The sequence below is a fragment of the Panulirus ornatus genome, chromosome 63 (genome assembly GCF_036320965.1).
Source record: "Panulirus ornatus isolate Po-2019 chromosome 63, ASM3632096v1, whole genome shotgun sequence".
Lineage (NCBI taxonomy): Eukaryota > Metazoa > Arthropoda > Malacostraca > Decapoda > Palinuridae > Panulirus > Panulirus ornatus.
Genome location: NC_092286.1, coordinates 21,694,299 through 21,711,974, shown reverse-complemented (window position 1 = coordinate 21,711,974; position 17,676 = coordinate 21,694,299). Strand labels below are relative to the sequence as shown.

General features: G+C 42.5%; 1 protein-coding gene across 1 annotated transcript in view; it reads left to right on the top strand.

Moving 5' to 3' along the window:
* The window catches only part of Yeti (yeti), a 361,198-nt gene that overhangs the window by 214,826 nt on the left and 128,696 nt on the right, over positions 1-17,676 (top strand). The gene's annotated exons all lie outside the window — the stretch shown is intronic.

Below are 17,676 nucleotides of genomic sequence, written 5' to 3'. Positions count from 1 at the left end.
GAAGCCATACGGCTCTTCCCCAATCTGATGCTCTGTACATGCCTTCACCCTCTCAATCAATACCCTTCCGTATAATTTCCCAGGAATACTCAACAAACTTATACCTCTGTAATTTGAGCACTTACTTTTATCCCCTTTGCCTTTGTACAATGGCACTATGCAAGCATTCCGCCAATCCTCAGGCACCTCACCATGAGTCGTACATACATTAAATAACCTTACCAACCAGTCAACAATACAGTCACCCCTTTTTTAATAAATTCCACTGCAATACCATCCAAACCCACTGCCTTCCCGGCTTTCATCTTCTGTAAAGCTTTCACTACCTCTTCTCTGTTTACCAAATCATTCTTCCTAACCCTCTGAATTTGCACACCACCTCGACCAAAACACCCTACATCTGCCACTCTACCATCAAACACATTCAACAAACCTTCAAAATACTCACTGCATCTCCTTCTCACATCACCACTACTTGTTATCACCTCCTCATTTGCCCCGTTCACTGAAGTTCCCATTTGTTCCTTTGTCTTACACACTTTATTTACCTCCTTCCAAAACATCTTTTTATTCTCCCTAAAATTCAATGATACTCTCTCACCCCAACTCTCATTTGCCCTCTTTTTTGCCTCTTGCACCTTTCTCTTGACCTCCTGCCTCTTTCTTTTATACATCTCCCACTCATTTGCATTATTTCCCTGCAAAAATTGTTCAAATGCCTCTCTTCTCTTTCATTAACAACCTTACTTCTTCATCCCACCATTCACTACCCTTTCTAATCTGCCCACCTCCCATGCTTCTCATATCACAAGCATCTTTTGTGCAAGCCATCATTGTCTCCCTAAATACATCCCATTTCTCCCCCATTCCCCTTACGTCCTTTGTTCTCACCTTTTTCCATTCTGTACTCAGTCTCTCCTGGTACTTCCTCTCACAAGTCTCCTTCCCAAGCTCACTCACTCTCACCACTCTCTTCACCCCAACATTCTCTCTTCTTTTCTGAAAACCTCTACAAATCTTCACCTTTGCCTCCAGAAGATAATGATCAGACATCCCTCCAGTTACACCTCAGAGCACATTAACATCCAAAAGTCTCTCTTTCCCACGTCTACCAATATATATAGGAGTAAGATGTTTATTTTCATTGGTGTGTGTGTGTGTGTGTGTGTGTGTGTGTGTGTGTGTGTGTGTGTGTGTGTGTGTGTGTGTGTGTGTGAGTATATTAGGTAGAATAAATTCGACTGATATGGTAAACAGGAGGGAATATGCTATCAATGAGATAAACTGGGGCACAAGAAGCATTCAAGGTAAACCACTGAGAGGTGTGAAGGGGTTGCCAAGGATTACTTTTCTATCATGGCATAATCACAAGCAAGCAGAGTCTCATGAAATCTTTACCTAACCTTACCTGCCTGCCCCAGGAGTCCCTCCTACTTTTACTTCTATGGGGCTGTCACTCTAATCAGGAGGCCAGCCATGTCCACCGGACAAGACTGTCTGTGTGGAATGAGTGCAGGAAAATTTAAGTGTTCAGTGTCTTAGGTATGTAAGTTGTATCTTGGGAATGAGGAGTTTTAAACTGACATTTGTAAGGTTATAGAGTAGGGTGGTGTCTAGAGCACAAATGTTTGTTTAACTTGTATATGTCTGAAGTGTGTAGTTTCTTGTGGAAGTACGTCTGTAGATGGCATTTAAGACCAAGGTGGAAGGGTGCTTCTTTAGGGCTTGTCAGCTCATTTTGGTTTGTATATGTGTTGTCAGTGTTGTGATTGTTCGGGTTGGGAAGATCTTTGAATATTGGTTATTGCCGTCTGAAGTAAGGGCAAGCCTTTTATTTCAAACTGAGAGCTGATGGTTTGTTACAAAATGGTTTGGATAAGAAGGATCCAGTGGTGTTCCAAAGGAATGAGTGCTGAACACACTGAAGTGGGATTGTATTGAGAGACTGTTTCATTATGTAAGTGTTGAGTGTTTGAAGTTCTTTGGCAGCAAAAGATGATTTTGAATCCTCTCTTTTCTGTATCTTGAAGATTTGTTATACTTGCTTTTGGTATGTTTAGGTAACATATATGTTTGTAGAGGATACTACAGTATTTTTCATCTTATTCAAATCTAGTGCTATTCACTGTTCTATGGATATTTTGTATGTTTGCTGCTTTTGTGTTGATAAGTGTTTTACGGGGAGGGAATGTCATGTGTGTGTTGTATGTAAAGCCCAGAAGTGTTGGTGTTTTGTCGAGTGGGAGTGATTGGCCAATCAAGGGTAACTGGACTCTTCTGTAGAAATGCTGACATTCTGCTCTGTGTGAGCCATTATTCATACCATGTAATGTAATGTAATGTATGATTGATGTTGCTTCTGTGGCATATTTGCTCACATCCATTCTCTAGTTGCCATTTGTACTGCACAGAAACCACAGACCCCTATCTACAATCAGGCCACACAGACCATTCTATCTTTTCCCCTGGCTGCTTCATATGCCCTGGTTAAGACCACTAACAGCAAGTCACCCCCTGTACACTACATCACCCCAATTCACACTATCCCATGTAAGCTGTTCATCCTTATGCATGTTTTGGCCCCATCACTCAAAATATTTTTCATCCCGTTTTTCCATCTCTTACTTAGTCTCTCCTTTCTCCTTGTCCACTCAACTTCTAACACACATATCCTCCTCTTTGTCAGTCTCTCCTCACTCATTCCCTTCATATGTCCAACCCATTTCAGCACACCTTCATAAGCTCTCTCTCAACTGCACTCTTCTTGCTAACACATCTCTCTCTTGCCTTTTTACTACTTACATGATCAAACCAACATGCATCAAACACTGTTCTAGCAAACATATCATTTCCAACATACCTATTCTCTGCACATTTTCATTTAAAGCCCATGCCTCACATCCATACATCATTGGGACTGCTATACCAGATAACAACCACTTTCCAAACACTTCTCTGCTACTCAGACCTTTTACCCTTCATTCACCCTCTAACTGACTGCTATTTCCATGGTTCCATTGCTGTCATGTCCATAACTAGGTTCCTAAATGCTCCACATCCTCCAAATTTTCTCTATTCAAACTCTCACCCCAACTAACCTATCTATCCATCAGCACTGATACACCTAATAACCTTGCCATTAGTCACATATACTCTCAACTTCCTCCTTTCACACACTCTCCCAAACTTGACACCAACTTCTGCAGTTTCTCATTTGAACCTGCCACCAGTGCTGTGTCATCAGCAAATAACAACTGACACACTTTCCAAGCCCACTCACCCCCTACAGACTGCATATTTGCCCTTCTCTCCAAGACTTTCATTTGCCCCCACCTCACTACCCCATCCTTAAACAAATTATACAGCCATGGTTACATCACATACCCTTTCTACAGACCCATCGTCATCGGAACCCCTCATTCTCCACTCTATTTACTCACACACATGCAATACACTCTTGACAAAAATTCCCCATGGCTTCCAATAGTTTTTCTCCAACATCAAATACCTGTAAGACTGCCAACAAGACATCTCTGTAAATCTTATCATGTGCTTTCTCCGGATATATAATTCATTTATTTACATATTTTGCTTTGTCGATGTCTCCCGCGTTAGTGAGGTAGCGCAAGGAAACAGACGAAAGAAATGGTCCAACCCACCCACATACACATGTATATACATACACGTCCACATACACAGGTATGCATACCTATACATCTCAACATATACATATATATACACACACAGACAAATACATATATACACATGTACATAATTCATACTGTCTGCCATTATTCATTCCCAGATATATAAATGCCACATATAAATCCTTCTGTTTCACATTCTTTAAGCAAACGCCTGATCCATACATACTCTACAACCCGTGAATCATAATGTTCCTCCTCAATCTGATACTCTGTACATGCTTTCACTCTCTCAGTAGTTCAAACACTTAACTTTATCCTCATTGCCTTTATCAAGTGGCATTGAAAATTCTAACTAACTAACCAACAACACAGTTACCCCCTTAAGAAATTCAACTGCAATACAATCCACTCCAAATGCCTAGCCATGTCATCATACAACAGGCTTTCACCAAACCAATCTAATGAGTCTCACTTTGCACAACTCCCTAACCCAAACACCCTTTATCCGCCTCCAATTCATTAATCACATTCAACAATCCTTCAGAATACTCACTCCATCTCATTACCTGTTATCACCATCCTCCCATTTAATGACATTCCCATTTGCTCTTGATTTTCTCAAACTATTAACTTCCTTCCAATACATTTTCTTATTACTGAAGTTTACTGATATTTGCTTACCCCAACTCTCATTTCCCCTCTTTTTCAACCCTTGTACCTTCGTCTTGACCTCCTGCTGCTTTCTCTTGTATATCTCCCAAAAATCTGCACTCCTTCCCTGTACTACCCACAGACCTCTCTTTTCTCTTTCACAAGTAGCTTTACTTCACCATCTCACCACACACTACCCTTTTTCATCTGCCAATTTCCCACTTTCTGCATGCCACACACTTCTCTTGCACATGCTAGTGCTGCTCCCCTAAATATCTCCCATTCCTCAGATGCTTCCTGTACTTTGTTTGGTCTTGCCTTTTGCCATTCTACACTCAATCTCTCCAGGTATTTCTTCACATGTCTCTTTTCCAAGCTCACTTACTTTCACCACCGACTTCTCACATCTTTTCCAAATACCATTTCAAATCCTCCCCTTTGCCTCCATTAGGTAATGATGGGACATCCCAACAGCTGCCTCGCTTAATACTTTCAAATCCAAGTCTCTCTTTTGCATGCCTATTAATTAGTATGTAGTCTAATAGTGCCCTCTTTGCCCTCTTTCTTACTCACCCAAGTATACTTAGGTATGTCCCCCTTTTTAAATAAAGTATTTCCAATCACCAGTACATTTTCAGCACATAACTCCACAAACGGTTCACTATACCTATTCACCTGCCTAAACACCCCATGTCCCCTAGTTATACCCTTAACTACCATATCACTCACTCTTGCATTTAAATTGCCCATCACTAATATCCAATCTTTCATACTCAAAACAGTGGCACACTCACTCAGCTGCTCCCAAAACACTTGCCTCTTATTACCTTCCTTCTCATGGCCAATGCAGAAGTACAAATAATCACCCTGCCTCTTATAACCTTCCTTCTCATGGCCATTGCATAAGTACTAATAATCTCCTCTCTCTCTCATAATCCACATTCATATTTACACACATCAGTCTGGAGGTCACTTATGCTATTTCAAACATTCCCACAAACTCCATCTTCAACAGTAGTATGACCCCTTCCTTAGCTTTTGCCATTACACCAACCTCTGACAACCTATGACATTCAAAAACCATTTTCATTCTTTTTCCGTCAGTTCTGTTTCATTCAGAGCCAGGAGCTGGTTCCTTTTGTCAAACGTACTACCTTTCTATCCTTTCATCTCATCTTGTATAATTTAGAAACATTCAGGCACCCCAGTTTAAGCCTTCATGAAGGGAGACCACTTCTCGCTTAGCATCTTCTGCTCCATCCTTTAGAAATCCAGGCCACCCAATCTCACCCCTATTGGTCACCTTCTACATCATGTAGGGAATATAGGGGCAGAATTCAAGAGGTGAAAAAAAGGGCAAATGAGAGTTGGGGTGAGAGAGTATCATTAAATTTTAGGGAGAATAAAAAGATGTTCTGGAAGGAGGTAAATAAAGTGCGTAAGACAAGGGAGCAAATGGGAACTTCAGTGAAGGGCGCAAATGGGGAGGTGATAACAAGTAGTGGTGATGTGAGAAGGAGATGGAGTGAGTATTTTGAAGGTTTGTTGAATGTGTTTGATGATAGAGTGGCAGATATAGGGTGTTTTGGTTGAGGTGGTGTGCAAAGTGAGAGGGTTAGGGAAAATGATTTGGTAAACAGAGAAGAGGTAGTAAAAGCTTTCTGGAAGATGAAAGCCGGCAAGGCAGCAGGTTTGGATGGTATTGCAGTGGAATTTATTAAAAAAGGGGGTGACTGTATTGTTGACTGGTTGGTAAGGTTATTTAATGTATGTATGACTCATGGTGAGGTGCCTGAGGATTGGCGGAATGCGTGCATAGTGCCATTGTACAAAGGCAAAGGGGATAAGAGTGAGTGCTCAAATTACAGAGGTATAAGTTTGTTGATGATACAGCGCTGGTGGCTGATTCATGTGAGAAACTGCAGAAGCTGGTGACTGAGTTTGGTAAAGTGTGTGGAAGAAGAAAGTTAAGAGTAAATGTGAATAAGAGCAAGGTTATTAGGTACAGTAGGGTTGAGGGTCAAGTCAATTGGGTGGTGAGTTTGAATGGAGAAAAACTGGAGGAAGTGAAGTGTTTTAGATATCTGGGAGTGGATCTGGCAGCGGATGGAACCATGGAAGCGGAAGTGGATCATAGGGTGGGGGAGGGGGCGAAAATTCTGAGGGCCTTGAAGAATGTGTGGAAGTTGAGAACATTATCTTGGAAAGCAAAAATGGGTATGTTTGAAGGAACAGTGGTTCCAACAATGTTGTATGGTTGCAAGGCGTGGGCTATGGATAGAGTTGTGCGCAGGAGGATGGATGTGCCGGAAATGAGATGTTTGAGGACAATGTGTGGTGTGAGGTGGTTTGATCGAGTGAGTAACGTAAGGGTAAGAGAGATGTGTGGATATAAAAAGAGCGTGGTTGAGAGAGCAGAAGAGGGTGTTTTGAAGTGGTTTGGGCACATGGAGAGAATGAGTGAGGAAAGATTGACCAAGAGGATATATGTGTCGGAGGTGGAGGGAATGAGGAGAAGAGGGAGACCAAATTGGAGGTGGAAAGATGGAGTGAAAAAGATTTTGTGTGATCGGGGCCTGAACATGAAGGAGGGTGAAAGGAGGGCAAGGAATAGAGTGAATTGGAGCGATGTGGTATACCGGGATTGACGTGCTGTCAGTGGATTGAATCAAGGCATGTGAAGCGTCTGGGGTAAACCATGGAAAGCTGTGTAGGTATGTATATTTGCGTGTGTGGACGTATGTATATACATGTGTATGGGGGGGGTTGGGCCATTTCTTTCGTCTGTTTCCTTGCGCTACCTCGCAAACGCGGGAGACAGCGACAAAGTATAATAAATATATATAAAATAAGTTTGTTGAGTATTCCTGGTAAATTATATGGGAGGATATTGATTGAGAGGGTGAAGGCATGTACAGAGCATCAGATTGGGGAAGAGCAGTGTGGTTTCAGAAGTGGTAGAGGATGTGTGGATCAGGTGTTTGCTTTGAAGAATGTATGTGAGAAATACTTAGAAAAGCAAATGGATTTGTATGTAGCATTTATGGATATGGAGAAGGCATATGATAGAGTTGATAGAGATGCTCTGTGGAAGGTATTAAGAATATATGGTGTGGGAGGCAAGTTGTTAGAAGCAGTGAAAAGTTTTTTATCGAGGATGTAAGGCATGTGTACGTGTAGGAAGAGAGGAAAGTGATTGGTTCTCAGTGAATGTAGGTTTGCAGCAGGGGTGTGTGATGTCTCCATGGTTGTTTAATTTGTTTATGGATGGGGTGGTTAGGGAGGTGAATGCAAGAGTTTTGGAAAGAGGGGCAAGTATGAAGTCTGTTGGGGATGAGAGAGCTTGGGAAGTGAGTCAGTTGTTGTTCGCTGATGATACAGCGCTGGTGGCTGATTCATGTGAGAAACTGCAGAAGCTGGTGACTGAGTTTGGTAAAGTGTGTGAAAGAAGAAAGTTGAGAGTAAATGTGAATAAGAGCAAGGTTATTAGGTACAGCAGGGTTGAGGGTCAAGTCAATTGGGAAGTGAGTTTGAATGGAGAAAAACTGGAGGAAGTGAAGTGTTTTAGATATCTGGGAGTGGATCTGGCAGCGGATGGAACCATGGAAGCGGAAGTGGATCATAGGGTAGGGGAGGGGGCGAAAATTCTGGGAGCCTTGAAGAATGTGTGGAAGTCGAGAACATTATCTCGGAAAACAAAAATGGGGATGTTTGAAGGAATAGTGGTTCCAACAATGTTGTATGGTTGCGAGGCGTGGGCTATGGATAGAGTTGTGCGCAGGAGGATGGATGTGCTGGAAATGAGATGTTTGAGGACAATGTGTGGTGTGAGGTGGTTTGATCAAGTAAGTAACGTAAGGGTAAGAGAGATGTGTGGAAATAAAAAGAGCGTGGTTGAGAGAGCGGAAGAGGGTGTTTTGAAATGGTTCGGGGACATGGAGAGAATGAGTGAGGAAAGATTGACCAAGAGGATATATGTGTCGGAGGTGGAGGGAACGAGGAGAAGAGGGAGACCAAATTGGAGGTGGAAAGATGGAGTGAAAAAGATTTTGTGTGATCGGGGCCTGAACATGCAGGAGGGTGAAAGGAGGGCAAGGAATAGAGTGAATTGGATCGATGTGGTATACCGGGGTTGACGTGCTGTTAGTGGATTGAATCAAGGCATGTGAAGCGTCTGGGGTAAACCATGGAAAGCTGTGTAGGTATGTATATTTGCGTGTGTGGACGTATGTATATACATGTGTATGGGGGTGGGTTGGGCCATTTCTTTCGTCTGTTTCCTTGCGCTACCTCGCAAACACGGGAGACAGCGACAAAGCAAAAAAAAAAAAAAAAAATATATATATATATATATATATATATATATATATATATATATATATATATATTTATCTAGTCTGTTGTGGATGAGAGAGCTTGGGAAGTGAGTCAGTTGTTGTTTGCTGATGATACAGCGCTGGTGGCTGATTCATGTGAGAAACTGCAGAAGCTGGTTACTGAGTTTGGTAAAGTGTGTGAAAGAAGAAAGTTAAGAGTAAATGTGAATAAGAGCAAGGTTATTAGGTACAGTAGGGTTGAGGGTCAAGTCAATTGGGAGGTAAGTTTGAATGGAGAAAAACTGGAGGAACTAAAGTGTTTTAGATATCTAGGAGTGGATCTGGCAGCGGATGGAACTATGGAAGCGGAAGTGGATCATAGGGTGGGGGAGGGGGCGAAAATCCTGGGAGCAGTGAAGGATGTGTGGAAGTCGAGAACATTATCTCGGAAAGCAAAAATGGGTATGTTTGAAGGAATAGTGGTTCCAACAATGTTGTATGGTTGCGAGGCGTGGGCTATGGATAGAGTTGTGCGCAGGAGGGTGGATGTCCTGGAAATGAGATGTTTGAGGACAATGTGTGGTATGAGGTGGTTTGATCAAGTAAGTAACGTAAGGGTAAGAGAGATGTGTGGAAATAAAAAGAGCGTGGTTGAGAGAGCGGAAGAGGGTGTTTTGAAATGGTTCAGGCACATGGAGAGAATGAGTGAGGAAAGATTGACCAAGAGGATATATGTGTCGGAGGTGGAGGGAACGAGGAGAAGAGGGAGACCAAATTGGAGGTGGAAAGATGGAGTGAAAAAGATTTTGTGTGATCGGGGCCTGAACATGCAGGAGGGTGAAAGGAGGGCAAGGAATAGAGTGAATTGGATCGATGTGGTATACCGGGGTTGACGTGCTGTTAGTGGATTGAATCAAGGCATGTGAAGCATCTGGGGTAAACCATGGAAAGCTGTGTAGGTATGTATATTTGCGTGTGTGGACGTATGTATATACATGTGTATGGGGGTGGGTTGGGCCATTTCTTTCGTCTGTTTCCTTGCGCTACCTCGCAAACACGGGAGACAGCGACAAAGCAAAAAAAAAAAAAAAAAAAAATATATATATATATATATATATATATATATATATATATATATATATATATATATATATTTATCTAGTCTGTTGTGGATGAGAGAGCTTGGGAAGTGAGTCAGTTGTTGTTTGCTGATGATACAGCGCTGGTGACTGATTCATGTGAGAAACTGCAGAAGCTGGTTACTGAGTTTGGTAAAGTGTGTGAAAGAAGAAAGTTAAGAGTAAATGTGAATAAGAGCAAGGTTATTAGGTACAGTAGGGTTGAGGGTCAAGTCAATTGGGAGGTAAGTTTGAATGGAGAAAAACTGGAGGAAGTAAAGTGTTTTAGATATCTGGGAGTGGATCTGGCAGCGGATGGAACTATGGAAGCAGAAGTGGATCATAGGGTGGGGGAGGGGGCGAAAATCCTGGGAGCAGTGAAGGATGTGTGGAAGTCGAGAACATTATCTCGGAAAGCAAAAATGGGTATGTTTGAAGGAATAGTGGTTCCAACAATGTTGTATGGTTGCGAGGCGTGGGCTATGGATAGAGTTGTGCGCAGGAGGGTGGATGTCCTGGAAATGAGATGTTTGAGGACAATGTGTGGTATGAGGTGGTTTGATCAAGTAAGTAACGTAAGGGTAAGAGAGATGTGTGGAAATAAAAAGAGCGTGGTTGAGAGAGCAGAAGAGGGTGTTTTGAAATGGTTTGGGCACATGGAGAGAATGGGTGAGGAAAGATTGACCAAGAGGATATATGTGTCGGAGGTGGAGGGAACGAGGAGAAGAGGGAGACCAAATTGGAGGTGGAAAGATGGAGTGAAAAAGATTTTGTGTGATCGGGGCCTGAACATGCAGGAGGGTGAAAGGAGGGCAAGGAATAGAGTGAATTGGATCGATGTGGTATACCGAGGTTGACGTGCTGTCAGTGGATTGAATCAGGGCATGTGAAGCGTCTGGGGTAAACCATGGAAAGCTGTGTAGGTATGTATATTTGCGTGTGTGGATGTGTATGTATATACATGTGTATGGGGGTGGGTTGGGCCATTTCTTTCGGCTGTTTCCTTGCGCTACCTCGCAAACGCGGGAGACAGCGACAAAGCAAAAAAAAAAAAAATTATTTTTATATATTTATTTTGCTTTGTCGCTGTCTCCTGCGTTTGCGAGGTAGCGCAAGGAAACAGACGAAAGAAATGGCCCAACCCACCCCCATACACATGTATATACATACACGTCCACTCACACAAATATACATAGCTATACATCTCAATGTACATATATATATACACACACAGACATATACATATATACCCATGTACATAATTCATACCGTCTGCCTTTATCTATTCCCATCGCCACCTCGCCACACATGGAATAACATCCCCCTCCCCCCTCATGTGTACGAGGTAGCGCTAGGAAAAGACAACAAATGGCCCATTCGTTCACACTCAGTCTCTAGCTGTCATGTAATAATGCCCGAAACCACAGCTCCCTTTCCACATCCAGGCCCCACAGAACTTTCCATGGTTTACCCCAGGCACTTCACATGCCCTGATTCAATCCATTGACAGCACATCGACCCTGGTATATATATATAGCCCACTAATTTATCAAATTATTGTATTTGTTTGTGACTACAGTAGCAGGAATCTATATGGTGTAGAACTTCCTGATGATCAGGTCCTGCAGTTCAATACAAGAACCTGATATCTCCAAGCTCTCCTGACTGACAGTATGCCACAAGAACGAAGTATTGCAAATGTAGCAGTATGTGAAGGCGTTGTAACAACATACAGTACTTTTATATAAAACAGAAACAGTACCAATATAAACATAAATAGTTTGACCAACCCATGCCAGGCAGCAGAAGTGGTCTCCAGGACCTCCACCCCCATCCCCACTCACCTACCCCTATGGTAGGATGAAGAGCTGAGATGACTGGCCATCAGCTGCAACCAGGATTCGACCTATGGACTCGACCCCAGGCCGCCCATGGGTGCGCTACGGTCAACCACGCTAACCATGACAACACGGAGTCCACACTGTTAGCTGAGCCAGTTGCAGTGACATGGACAAGAGGAAGGAAGCTACGAACAGCTACGGAGGCCGAGGATACAAGAGATGGACGAGACCCAAAAGACTCGTCTCAGCACGGGAAATAGCTAATCTACTTGTGCATGCCCCTACAGAATTAAGAACCATTGCAACACAAACCTCGCCAGGTGGTACAGTGACCCGCAGTGTATCGAGACAGACTTCCCCAGAACTTTTTTAAAGGGGAAGTAAATGTTTATAGTTGTGTTACTGGAGTGATAGTTTTCATACATGGTGCTCTGACAAGAAAAGAGTGAAACTGGAAAAGAATGTAACTTAGACATTGAAGCTTATTCTTTCATTGAAATGTGAACAAATGGGGCATTTTTTTTTCAAAGTGATAGAGATGGAAAGCAAAAAGGTGTTTTTCATGAATGTACTGGAAAACTTGAGGTCCAGATAAACTTTTGGTCTGTCACGACTTTACTATGGCGGATGACCAACTATCTACCCTCACGTATCCAAGATATGGTTGTACTTTGTGTAGTGAAGACAACTGAGAAACATCATAAGCCAATATTCCAGTTTCATAATAAGAGTAGAAGTGGACCAGGCAGTATGATACAGTGGTTAAATTGATGAAAACTACTATTGACGTTTGTGTAAATAAATTATACATTTCCCTTATCCATAGCCACAGGTTGAACCATTATGTGACATTCATTTTTCATTTCATATCCAGCTAGAAGTTTCAGTTTTCTAAATTATTTCTTACATTTTTCATATATATATATATATATATATATATATATATATATATATATATATATATATATATATATATATATATATATGTTATCCCTGGGGATAGGGGAGAAAGAATACTTCCCATGCATTCCTCACATGTCATACAAGGCGACTAGAGGGGACAGGAGGAGGGGCCTGAAATCCTCCCCTCCTTGTATTTTAATTTTCTAAAAGGGGAAACAGAAGAAGGAGTCATGTGGGGAGTGCTCATCCTCCTCGTAGGCTCAGATTGGGGTGTCTAAATGTGTGTGGATGTACCAAGATGTGAAAAAAGGAGAGATAGGTAGTATGTTTGGGGAAAGGAACCTGGATGTTATGGCTCTGAGTGAAATGAAGCTTAAGGGTTAAGGGGAAGAGTGGTTTGGGAATGTCTTGGGAGTAAAGGCAGGGGTTAGTGAGAGGACAAGAGCAAGGGAAGGAGTAGCACTACTGAAACAGGAGTTGTGGGAGTATGTGATAGAATGTAAGAAAGTAAATTCTTGATTAATATGGGTAAAACTGAAAGTTGATGGAGAGAGATGGGTGATTATTGGTGCATATGCACCTGGGCATGAGAAGAAAGATCATGAGAGGCAAGTGTTTTAGGAGCAGCTGAATGAGTGTGTCAGTGGTTTTGATGCACAAGACCGGGTTATAGTGATGGGTGATTTGAATGCAAAGGTGAGTAATGTGGCAGTTGAGGGAATAATTGGTATACATGGGGTGTTCAGTGTTGTAAATGGAAATGGTGAGGAGCTTGTAGATTTATGTGCTGAAAAAGGACTCGTGATTGGGAATACCTGGTTTATAAAGAGAGATATACATAAGTATACGTATGTAAGTAGGAGAGATGGTCAGAGAGCATTATTGGATTACGTGTTAATTGACAGGCGCGCGAAAGAGAGACTTTTGGATGTTAATGTGCTGCTGAGAGTTGCAACTGGAGGGATGTCTGATCATTATCTTGTGGAGGGGAAGGTGAAGATTTGTATGGGTTATCAGAAAAGAAGAGTGAATGTTGGGGTGAAGAGGGTGGTGAAAGTAAGTGAGCTTGGGAAGGTGACTTGTGTGAGGAAGTACCAGGAGAGACTGAGTACAGAATGGAAAAAGGTGAGAACAAAGGAGGTAAGGGGAGTGGGGGAGGAATGGGACGTATTTAGGGAAGCAGTGATGGCTTGCGCAAAAGATGCTTATGGCATGAGAAGCCTGGGAGGTGGGTTGAATAGAAGGGGTAGTAAGTGGTGGGATGAAGAAGTAAGATTATTAGTGAAAGAGAAGAGAGAGGCATTTGGACGATTTTTGCAGGGAAAAAATGCAAATGAGTGGGAGATGTATAAAAGAAAGACACAGGAGGTCAAGAGAAAGGTGCAAGAGGTGAAAAAGAGGGCAAATGAGAGTTGGGGTGAGAGAGTATCATTAAATTTTAGGGAGAATAAAAAGATGTTCTGGAAGGAGGTAAATAAAGTGCGTAAGACAACGGAGTAAATGGGAACTTCAGTGAAGGGGGCAAATGAGGAGGTGATAACAAGTAGTGGTGATGTGAGACGGAGATGGAGTGAGTATTTTGAAGGTTTGTTGAATGTATTTGATGATAGAGGTGCAGATATAGGGTGTTTTGGTCGAGGTGGTGTGCAAAGTGAGAGGGTTAGGGAAAATGATTTGGTAAACACAGAAGAGGTAGTAAAAGCTTTGCGGAAGATGAAAGCTGGCAAGGCAGCAGGTTTGAGTGGTATTGCAGTGGAATTTATTAAAATAGGGGGTGACTGTATTGTTGACTGGTTGGTAAGGTTATTTAATGTATGTATGATTCTTGGTGAGGCACCTGAGGATTGGCAGAAAGCGTACATAGTGCCATTGTACAAAGGCAAAGGGGATAAGAGTGAGTGCTCAAATTACAGAGGTATAAGTTTGTTGAGTATCCCTGGTAAAATATATGGGAGGGTATTGATTGAGAGGGTGAAGGACTGTACAGAGCATCAGATTGGGGAAGAGCAGTGTGGTTTCAGAAGTGGTAGAGGATGTGTGGATCAGGTGTTTGCTTTCAAGAATGTATGTGAGAAACACTTAGAAAAGCAAATGGATTTGTATGTACCATTTATGGATCTGGAGAAGGCATATGATAGAGTTGATAGAGAGGCTCTGTGGAAGGTACTAAGAATATATGGTGTGGGAGGATGTATGGCATGTGTACGTGTAGGAAGAGAGGAAACTGATTGGTTCTCAATGAATATAGGTTTGCGGCAGGGGTGTGTGATATCTCCATGGTTGTTTAATTTGTTTATGGATGGGGTTGTTAGGGAGGTGAATGCAAGAGTTTTGGAAAGAGGGGCAAGTATGAAGTCTGTTGGGGATGAGAGAGTTTGGGAAGTGAGTCAGTTGTTCTTCGCTGATGATAGAGCGCTGGTGGCTGATTCATGTGAGAAACTGCAGAAGCTGGTGACTGAGTTTGGTAAAGTGTGTGAAAGAAGAAAGTTAAGAGTAAATGTGAATAAGAGCTAGGTTATTAGGGACAGTAGGGTTGAGGGTCAAGTCAATTGGGAGGTAAGTTTGAATGGAGAAAAACTGGAGGAAGTAAAGTATTTTAGATATCTGGGAGTGGATCTGGCAGCAGATGGAACCATGGAAGTGGAAGTGAATCATAGGGTGGGGGAGGGGGCGAAAATCCTGGGAGCCTTGAAGAATGTGTGGAAGTCGAGAACATTATCTCCAAAAGCAAAAATGGCTATGTTTGAAGGAATAGTGGTTCCAACAATGTTGTATGGTTGCAAGGCGTGGGCTATGGATAGAGTTGTACGCAGGAGGGTGGATGTGCTGGAAACGAGATGTCTGAGGACAATATGTGGTGTGAGGTGGTTTGATCGAGTAAGTAATGTAAGAGTAAGAGAGATGTGTGGAAATAAAAAGAGCGTGGTTGAGAGAGCAGAAGAGGGTGTTTTGAAATGGTTTGGGCACATGGAGAGAATGAGTGAGGAAAGATTGACCAAGAGGATATATGTGTCGGAGGTGGAGGGAACGAGGAGAAGTGGGTGACCAAATTGGAGGTGGAAAGATGGAGTGAAAAAGATTTTGTGTGATCGGGGCCTGAACATGCAGGAGGGTGAAAGGCGGGCAAGGAATAGAGTGAATTGGATCGATGTGGTATACCAGGGTCGACGTGCTATCAATGGACTGAATCAGGGCATGTGAAGCGTCTGGGGTAAACCATGGAAAGTTCTGTGGGGCCTGGATGTGGAAACGGAGCTGTGGTTTCAGGCATTATTACATGACAGCTAGAGACTGAGTGTGAACGAATGGGGCCTTTGTTGTCTTTTCCTAGCCCTACCTCGCACACATGAGGGGGAAAGGGGATGTTATTCCATGTGTGGCGAGGTGGAGATGGGAATAAATAAAGGCAGACAGTATGAATTATGTACATGTGTATATATGTATATGTCTGTGTGTGTATATATATGAGTACATTGAGATGTATAGGTATGTATATTTGCGTGTGTGGACTTGTATGTATATGCATGTGTATGGGGGTGGGTTGGGCCATTTCTTTCATCTGTTTCCTTGCGCTACCTTGCAAACGTAGGAGACAGCGACAAAGCAAAATAAAATATAAGAATAAATAATATACATATACATATATATATATATATATATATATATATATATATATATATATGTATATATATATATATATATATATATACATATATGGTTGTTTAATTTGTTTCTGGATGGGGTTGTTAGGGGGGTGAATGCAACAGTTTTGGAAAGAGGAGCAATTATGCAGTCTGTTGTGGATGAGAGAGCTTGGGAAGTGAGTTAGTTGTTGTTCGCTGATGATACAGCGCTGGTGGCTGATTCATGTGAGAAACTGCTGAAGCTGGTGACTGAGTTTGATAAAGTGTCTGAAAGAAGAAAGTTAAGAGTAAATGTGAATAAGAGCAAGGTTATTAGGTACAGTAGGGGTAAGGGTCAAGTCAACTCGGAGGTAAGTTTGAATGGAGAAAAACTGGAGGAAGTGAAGTGTTTTAGATATCTGGGAGTGGATCTGGCAGCAAATGGAACCATGGAAGCGGAAGTGAATCATAGGATGGGGGAGGGGGCGAAATTCCTGGGAGCCTTGAAGAATGTGTGGAAGTCGAGAACATTATCTCCGAAAGCAAAAATGGCTGTTTGAAGGAATAGTGGTTCCAACAATGTTGTATGGTTGTGAGGCGTGGGCTATGGAGAGAGTTGTGCAAAGGGGGGTGGATGTGCTGGAAATGAGATGTTTGAGGACAATGTGTGGTGTGAGGTGGTTTGATCCTGTAAGTAATGTAAGGGTAAGAGAGATGTGTGGAAATAAAAAGAGCATGGTTGAGAGAGTAGAAGAGGGTGTTTTGAAATGGTTTGGGCACATGGAGAGAATGAGTGAGGAGAGATTGACCAAGAGGATATATATGTCGGAGGTGGAAGGAACGAGAAGTGGTAGACCAAATTGGAGGTGGAAAGATGGAGTGAAAAAGATTTTGAGTGATCGGGGCCTGAACATGCAGGAGGGTGAAAGGAGGGCAAGGAATAGAGTGAATTGGATCGATGTGGTATACCGGGGTTGACGTACTGTCACATATCGATCTAATACCACATCGATCCAATTCACTCTATTCCTTGCCCTCCTTTCCCCCTCCTGCATGTTCAGGCCCCGATCACACAAAATCTTTTTCACTCCATCTTTCCACCTCCAATTTGGTCTCCCACTTCTCCTTGTTCCCTCCACCTCCGATACATATATCCTCTTGGTCAATCTTTCCTCACTCATTCTCTCCATGTGCCCAAACCATTTCAAAACACCCTATGCTGCTCTCTCAACCACGCTCTTTTTATTTCCACACAGCTCTCTTACCCTTACGTTACTTACTTGATCAAACCACCTCACACCACACATTGTCCTCAAGCATCTCATTTCCAGCACATCCATCCTCCTGTGCACCACTCTATCCATAGCCCACGCCTCGCAACCATGCAACATTGTTGGAACCACTATTCCTTCAAACATACCCATTTTTGCTTTCCGAGATAATGTTCTCGACTACCACACATTCTTCAAGGCTCCCATGATTTTCGCCCCCTCCCCCACCCTATGATCTACTTCCACTTCCATGGTTCCATCCGCTGCCAGATCCTCTCCCAGATATCTAAAACACTTTACTTCCTC